The following is a 9,221-nucleotide window of genomic DNA, read 5'->3' as shown; positions in this document are numbered from 1 at the left end:
TCGGTTGGAGGTTGCTGTTCTTCTTTCTCTTCAAATGTTGGCACAATTTCTTTCCCCATCCTCGAATCATCAGTGGCCATAGTCAGCTGCTGACAGAGATTTGGAGAAATCGGTAGTTAATAATCACAATTTGGATTAACACTAGCAATATGCATATAAACCACAAATGGAAGATTCAGACAGAGATACCTGGCCAGACCCACCTTTCCCCAAGAAAGTGACCAACTTTGTTGACTTGTGACTCTACAAAAAAGAATTCAATTTGCCACGGCGCAACGCCGTCGCGGAAAGTCAAATTGCCGTCGCAAAAGACCAATGGCGACGGCTAGGCGACGGCAATTTTGCCGTTGTCATTGAGGGGGTCGCCATTGCTATTTGCGACGGCAATTACGCCGTAGCTTGAAGTTTAACGACGGCAACTATGCCATCGCAAAGGTCAATAGCGACGCCACCTACCGCAACGGAATTTTTGCGACGGAAACAATGCTGTCGCAAAACGTGAATTATTAATTAAAAAAAAATCTTTTCTTTTTTAACAAAACACATACAATTGACATTCTGTTCGATTACTTGATTATGCAAACAAGATAATCTATAAGTACAGAGCCAACAAAGTCTCAAACGATAATTAAATTTGAAATACAAAGTCTGGATAGATAATATTTGAGGTATGATTATATACATATACAAAAATGCACCAATATTTGAACCTTAGCTAAAACTAGGCAGCTCGCCCATGCGATGCTGCCAGTTTCTGTTTGATTTTCTTAAATTTTATACAGAATCTAAATTTACTAAAATTTCATATCACTCTGGACTTTGTGCCGACAGGACTTTCGGGATGGTTGATTTCCAGGATATCGATCCTTTCCCTGAGAAAGTTGAAAAATGTAAATCAGATAACGAATTCAACCATATTATCAAAAACTCTTTAGCCTCTGAACCAGCATCAGAAAGGAAATATTAACTGTAAATTAGAACTCAGCTGAGCTACAATAACAACTATCCAAATAAAGCAAGATCAAACCTTCACTTGCAAACAGATAGAAAAAGTAGACAGTTCATACCATAAGTGAAGCAAATGATCACAGCACCCTCAGCTGGATTCCTTGAAAATTCTGGTTTCTTAACCCCATTGTCTGCCTCACTGGTTTTCAAAAAGAAAATAAGTTAGTAATTTACAAACCAAAACTACAAAGAAATTAATAACTCGATCATGTTTGAGTAACCAATCACCAATCTTACTTTGTAGAACCAATGGGCTGGAGTTCATCCATAACTAATGTACTATCAAATACGAGAAGGACATGAAATAATGTGCGCCTAGCTACTTTGTTCTACTGGCAATACTATTGCATGATCCAATCTAAAGAAGATGTGAACCATCGTGTAAGCAGTTTACATTTTGAAGGCCAAAAGATCCGAAGCTCATTTGTATCAGTTTTTGCATATGATCATATTTACAACCATACAAAAACTTTTGTAAATATGTAGCAAAACAGAAACTGAACAGATATTAGCAACTTCATTCTAGTTCGAAGACTGGAGAAAGATTACAAACCTGAAATATGTGGCTGTCACTTATTTCAATATAATACAGAACCATGCAAAAGATTAACAAATACATACAATTCAAGTCTAAATGCAGTACTAGAGCAGACTTGAACACCTAAATCACTGCCTTTAAATTACAAGCAGATATTTGTTGGAGTTCAACTCTATGGTATTCATCTTGTGGCATGGTATATTTCCCACTTTTCCTACTTGAGGTTGGCAAGAAATTAAAGAAAAGAAGAGAAATTTGAATATACAGTGATGTTCATCAACAACTTAAAACACAATGTAATTTAGACACGAAACAACAAAAAAGAACACCTATTCTTCATTCTTCACAGAAGGAATTTACCTATCATTGAAGATTTTGAATCACTACAAATTCAGTATATTATATACAATATTCAAGGAGGTAACTTTAAGGACAAAGTTTGCCAAGATAGAAAAACACTCTATTAAAGGTCTAACATGCTTGCTAAAAGATATCAGAACAGATATAGAACTTCGAGTTTCTAGTATTACCTTGATCGATCCTTTCCTTGATAAGTAAACTGGCCAACTTAATTCAAACACAGTCCCTCGAAATCAAACAAAAAAAAAAGGAAATTTAATCACCTTAATCAAAACAGTCTCATTACACCTAAAAAAAAAAAAAACACATACTGTGCAAACTTTAAACTCAGCAACATACTAAACAGAACTAAATAAACTCAAATACTGTTAAAAGAATCTTAATTACTCACAAACTTTATCAAATGCTTAAAAGAAGATAAATTGGCCAACCATTCAAATGAAAATACTTGTACAGAAAGAACTGAATCTTTTAAATGCTGTTTGAAGAAATACAAACCGAAGGCTCTATTTTTCCATGAATTTACAATCAATTTACTGCACAGGATATACATCTTTAATCAAAAAGGTAATTATCAAGTCAAAGGCAAAAAGAACACTGAATCTGCCAAGCCTAAACTAAATTCATTTTCTGGGGTCTAACAATATCATGAAAAGATCAAATCATATTCCTAAGACTACCACCATCAAAGATATGATGGTAACAACAAATATTTAGATATTATAAATTGCAAGTCTGAACCAATCAAATACTATTTTGATTCACTGGACTCTAATCAAACAGAATTGCTATAAATAGTTCCTAACAGAAAGAAACAATTATCATCACATATCCCCGAGATTCTAATCGAACAAAATTGAAGACAACATCATTAGCGCATAGTAGGAAACTAATCAGTATCCAGCAAAGGTCTACATAGTGAAAACATTTATGAAAAGCATATACAAATTAATGAAAAATTTTAAATCCTTAAAAACAAAAGCTATCCCTTCAAGCCACTCCAATGAACTACACACATCAAACTAAACGGCAAACAAAATTTGCAGAACATAACAAATCACATCATTTGAAAACTAACAACAGCAGATAATTACGTAAAAACTGCACCACATAGAAATTCAGAAAACAATAATAGCAAAACAGGTTTCATTCGAAATCAAACCTGTTCTAGTTTTTCAGGGGGTGTTCGTTTAAACTCTCACGTCCCTTAGGTTACCTGAAAAATAGATTCACTTCTTATACAATAAGATCAAGTAGTATAATCATATGAAATCACAGAAGACATGTAAAAATTCGTCAAATCAAGCAAGCCACTATCTAATGTCTGAGAAATTCAGAAAAAAATAACCCAATAAAAATCAGAATCTAACATAACTTAAGAAATCTCTATCTTCTAATTTTTTCAACCAACCATCAAAATTGCAAAGTGCAGGACAAACAAAGTACTCAAAAGATCACAATCTGTATCAGTCAAAAGGCAAAGTCCAGAACATGATCCTAATAAACTCAAAACTATAACCAAAATTGGAGAAACCAAAACCTAAACTCAAATTCAACTTAGAAGACGTGACTCGAATGAATAACATGACTAAACTTGACAAAGATTGCCTCTTTGGAAACACATTCCTAATAAAAGTTTTGACACACTGTAGATTGCAGATAGTGAAAATCTTTGCTTCTTACAGTAGTAACAATTAATATGCTGCTGCTGCTTATAATATCATATTACCAAATATATATATATATAATCCCACCATCACATCCCTATACGTTCTCATTATGATCGTCATATAACACCAAAGTTGATAAAAAGTTCTTAAGTTACCAAAATTGATAAAACCATTCCACTCAAATACCTATATCTCTAACCCCAGCACAAACAAAACTAAAAGAAGAAGAACACAACAGCAAAAAACACAAATTTCCGAACCTGCAATCCCTACTCTCCAAACCAAACTCATATCTATTACTCCTCTTCTTCCTCTACCATTTGAACATAGCACTGAACCACATTTGGAAAAAAATTATATTGCTATTACAATACTTAAAGGCCTCGGCAGATACTAAATCTTAGCCAACTCTTCAAAGAGTAAACAGAACAAACTCAGAATCAAAACTCTGAAATTACATGATCAAATTCAATCAACCAAAAAAACCCCCAATTCAGTAACCCTAACCGTAAAAGCTAATCAAACTCAACACAATAAAACTCAATTCCCAATTTCCGAAACACAGAGTCAATAACATGAATGAAAAGAGAAAACAAAAACCCCAACAAAAACGAAAAAAACATAGAAATCTGGGAAACAATACCTTCGATACAAAACGCTTTCTCTCCACCGATCTGAATCTTGCAGACAGATTCGACACAGATCTTCTTTCCCCTCGCAGCAAAATGAAATCACCACTCTCTCTCGGTTTCTTTCTCTCTCTCGGTCTCTTTCTCGCTCTCTCTGTTTCGAAATCACCACTCTCTCTCGGTCTCTTTAGACAAAAACCTAACCTATCTTATCCAGAATTTGATATTAGATTATGTGAAAGTTCACATAATATGAAAACCCAATCAAATTAACAGAAACTTAAACGAACCCAATCAAATCAAAACCCTAACCTTTTCCTTTTTCTCACACTTTTGCTGGGTTTTATAGAGGACGCTTTCAAGGAACGATTGGTTGGTAGATCTTCTGGTAACTCGCCGGATTTGACCTAAATAGGCGCATTTGGTCGCTTTGCATTCTTCGCGATTTTGACAGATCGAGAGTGGAAAATAGCTGAAGGAGGTGATGGAGAGAGAGAAGGAAATCTGGAAGTACTCATCGGTATCGGATCGAGACGGAGTCATGAATTCAAAGAAGAAAGAGGGCAGAGCAGTGAAAGAAAGAAGAGGGATTCCAAGAGATTCAGATGTTGTTAACCTTACAAGTTAAAAGAATACATAAAAGCCACCCTGACACGACGGCAGCTACTTTGCAGTAGCAAACTTTTAATATCTTGCTACGGCTATTCTCGCTGAAGTAGACCAACAGTGGCTCCCAAAGACCAGTGGCGACGGTAATTATTACGGTCGCAGATATTTCGCACAATTGCGACGGAAATTATTTTGCCGTCGCGAAAGAGGAGGCTTTGGCGACGGCATTTTTACGCCGAAGCAAATTGGTGAAGCCAATTGAATTTTTTTTTGTAGTGTGAGAATCCTCAGACGAAGACGAAACCGCCAAGGTCACAGCTTTGGTTCTTGATGATGGTGTTCTTGTCGTGTGTGCTAGGTTTGGTGTTCTGGAATCGGGAGAGAGTTGTTCGTCGCATTTCTGGAATTGGGTATCTTTTTGCTTGGGTTTGATCGGATCGGGACTGGGGTGAGAAAGAGAGAGAGCTTGGGTTTAATCGGATCGGGACTGGGGAGTGAGAGAGAGAGAGCTTGGGTTTGATCGGATCAGGACTGGGGAGTGAGAGAGAGAGCTTGGGTGCGACTGAGTTGTGAGATACTGAGATAGGCTAGGGTTTGATCAAAATATCTACTTGGGTTCATAATCCCCTGCTGCAACTCTATGGTAAGCTTGATTTGGGACGAGTAATATGCAGACATATGTCGCTATAATCATGATATCGGGCCTTCGGGCTTTTTTTTTCTCACATTCTCAGGCTCGGGCCCGGACCGTTTAATAATGGTATCGGGCCGGGCTTTCAATAACTTTCAAATTTTTTTTAAAAAGCCTGAACAGTCCGGTTCGGTCCCGGGCCGGTCCGGGTCGGGTTTCGGTTTTCAGGTCTATTTGCCCAGCCCTAACCAAAACTGATTAGGTAGAGATGCATTCTGCAACAAGGTGACAACAGTTTCTCTTATATGCCTATTCTTTCTTTCTGAAATACCATTCTGCTCAGGAGTATAAGGGCAAGAGACTTGATGAATAATTCCACAATTGTTCAAGTATTCCTTAAACTTTGAACTGATATACTCACCTCCTCCATCACTTCTAAATGTTTTAACAGTAGCATAAAATTGAGTGGAAATAATTGCACACAAGGATTTGAAGTAAGAGAGAACTTCATTTTTATTTTTCATTGGAAACATCCAAGTGAACCTTGTACAATCATCAATGAAAAGAACAAAATACCTATATCCATCTATGGAAAGATGAGGGGAAGGGCCCCAAACATCAGAGTGTACAAGTTCAAAAGGAGAGGCACATCTAGATGTAGAGCTAGGAAATGGAAATTTGTGAAATTTCCCTAACAAACATGATTCACATACTGCTTTCTCACTATCAGCTAGTTGTACCATCTTACATTTTTCCAACATGATCCTAACTACTTCATTTGAGGGATGACCAAACCTCTGATGCCAAAGAGAATGCTTCACATGCTGTCCAAGAAAAGCTGAATGAGGAGTGGAAGCTGTGCCTTGTGGACATGAACTTGAAGAAACTGTAGCTGCTAATTTGTTTGCAGATTTATTGAGTATAGGTAGATCAAATGGTATGGGGTAGAGGCCTTGCTTACTCAATCCCTGGTATAGTATTTTGCCCTGCACCTTGTCCTGTATCACACACATAAATTCATCAAACCACACAGAGCAGTTATTTTGCTTACACAGTTGATAAATGGAAAGTAAGTGAGCTGCAAGATCTGGAATTAATAAGATGTTATCCAATTTCAATAGTCACTACAACAAAAAGTCTTTTTAGCGACCAAGTTTTTTGCGAGGAATTTATTTTCCTCAGTAAATGTCACTTTTTACGAGGAATATTTTGATTCCTCACTAAATGTCATTAGATTTTCAGCGAGAAACATATTTTCCTCACTATACACCACTTTCTACGACGAAGATTTCGGTTCATCACTAAAAGTTACCATAGTTTGGTCTCCAAAATCATCATGTTATTAGCGAGGAAATATGAGACTTGGGTGATGAATTTTTTCATCGCGAAAACGATATTCAACGAAGAAATAATGATTTTGTCGTTATTAGTTTGGCGGAAAATTATGTAAAACCCGCCAAATTCAATGGCGACAAAACTATGGTTTCTGTTGTAGCTAGTCCCAACATAGCATCACCAATATGTGTGATTTGCAGCTGATTACCATTACCAATCTGTACACCTTCAACATTAGGATAGGGGATGACATTGTTGAGCAGCTGAAGATTATTGGTCATGTGATTGGTGGCACCTGTGTCAGCAAGCCAGAACTGTGGAACAAGGTTTGTAGCAGCAATCATGGCAGTAGCAGCAGCATCTTCAGTCTCATTTTGCTGTCCAGGGAAGCCAATGATAAAGTAGCACCTATCTGCAGTGTGACCAGGTTTCCCACAGTATTGACAGCCACCTAAGTTAGAGTTGTTGTTTCCTTGTTGATTGATGGGAAGAGACCTGCAAGTTTTGGCACTATGACCAACTTTGTTGCACCACTGACAAGTGAGAGCATTACCAGCAGTGTTGTTGTTGTTATTGGTTCTGAAACCACCTCAATTATTCATCATGCCATTTCCTCTTCCACCAAAGTTATTGCCTCTACCACCATTGTTATGAAATCTTCCACTTCCTCTACCAGCATAGAAGCCAACCATGGCATTATTTGAGTGAAGCATAGGATATTGAGGCATAGCAGTGAAGCCATAAGGCATGGCAGGAATATGCACATAGGCAGACTGTGATGATAGTGGCAATGAGGGAAGGCCTTGAGTTGTGAAGCCAGGAGGTATGGCAGGTGCAATAGATGTAGATGCAGGTGAGGAGAGCTGCAAATTATGACTTTGAGTCAAGGGAGATGGCTGAGACACAGGTGGAGATGTTTGAGTCACACAAGAGTTGGAAGTTGGTGTGGTTTGGACAGGAGTATTGATCTTTGCAAGCATGGCAGTAAGAAGGCTTTGTAGGCCTTGAGCTTCATTACCAATGTCCATCTCGGCAGCCTTGAGTAGTGTCTTAAGTTGACTCAGTGAGGCACAAGTGAACTGAGCCCTGATGACAGTTTTTATTGCTGCAAACTCTGAGGGCAAGCCATTAAGAACAGTAACAACAATGTCCTCATCACCAATAGTAACACCTACAGTTTCAAGAGCATCTTTTGCAGCCTTGATTTTATCAAGATAGGTCTCAATATCATCATTTCCTTTCTTGACATTCTGAAGGTTTGATTTCAGCTGAAGAATATTTTGCTTATTAGAGTAAGCAAATTTCAGTTTAAGTCTGATCCATAGATCTTGAGCAGATTTGCTCCCAACAGCACATGTCATAGCCACAGCACTTAGGGTTTGACCTATCATATTCACTATGCTCTAATCCTGAGTCTTCCAGGCAATATTGATAGGAGCCTTTTAATGCGACGTTTTAACTGCATTTTCTGCGTTATTTCCTTAATAAAACTCTGTTTAGGAAAGTTTCCATTCTCCGATTGGGAAAGTTCCTATTTGTAGAAAGTTTCTATTTTGTAGTTTCTATTTTTCATTTTTGGAAAGTTTCCATTTTCAGTTTAGGAAAGTTGCCATTTTTCATTTTAGGAAAGTTTCTATTTTTCTTACTAGTTTCTATTTTCAGGACCTCGGAGCTAAAAAGTGGAAATGAACTCACAAATGGAAAGAGGAGCTTGCGAACATTAAGGGGAGCAAAAATGAGAAACAATATTGAGCCACAGAAATGAGCAGAAATGAAGAAAATAAGTTTTCCTGTTTCAACCAGGAAACCCTGCGAAAGGGAGGAGAGCTTACCAAGCAAGTTTCCAACGCGCGCAACCATGAAAAAGGAATGGAAAAATGAAGTGTTATGGCGTTGGAAGATGACAAGGCTTGAAGTTGAAGCAACAAGGCCCATGAACTCTCAAGACTTATTGGATTTTCGGCAAAATGGATCAAAAGCCCATAAAGCCCATGCAATTAGGGTTGTGACGCAAGATTAAACCCTAGAGACCTTTTTGCCGTCCAATGCCAAGAGATAAACAAGGGAGATGGCGTGAAAAATCAGAAATTAAAAGAAGATTTTGGTTGAGATTTTCTAGGGCAATTTTTATGGAAAGAAAATATACTTGGAGACTTATCTAGAGAGTTTGCCGTCCAAAGCCAAGAGAGAAACAAGGGAAGCAACGTGAAACCCTAGCAAGATGACGCCAAGAGAGATTCAAGGGAGAAAAAAAAGGAAAGAGAAAAAGGTGGAGACCAAGAAAAGTGCTAAACAAGTCTAGATACATTCCTAAAATCCCTAAAGGAAGTTTGGCCGAATTTGAACTATAAAAACCAGAAATTATCTCAAGGTATTTCGGCCAAGAATTTTAGGGAATTAAAAGAGAATTTTGTGATTGGTTGGACCAGCTCATAGGGCTT

At 37.6% G+C, this 9,221-nt stretch overlaps 1 long non-coding RNA gene across 1 annotated transcript; it reads right to left on the bottom strand.

The window, feature by feature from the left end:
* Positions 1 to 1,830: 1,830 nt before the first annotated feature.
* Positions 1,831 to 4,359, bottom strand: LOC133706769 (uncharacterized). The gene is made up of 3 exons (XR_009844712.1): positions 4,220 to 4,359; positions 3,069 to 3,122; positions 1,831 to 2,132 (listed from the first exon to the last, which is right to left on the bottom strand). It is a non-coding gene; the product is annotated as an uncharacterized LOC133706769 (long non-coding RNA).
* Positions 4,360 to 9,221: the final 4,862 nt, after the last annotated feature.

This window comes from Rosa rugosa, chromosome 4, assembly GCF_958449725.1.
Source record: "Rosa rugosa chromosome 4, drRosRugo1.1, whole genome shotgun sequence".
Taxonomy (NCBI): domain Eukaryota; kingdom Viridiplantae; phylum Streptophyta; class Magnoliopsida; order Rosales; family Rosaceae; genus Rosa; species Rosa rugosa.
The sequence above is the reverse complement of the archived record's forward strand: the minus strand, read 5'-3'. Positions and strand labels throughout refer to the sequence as shown.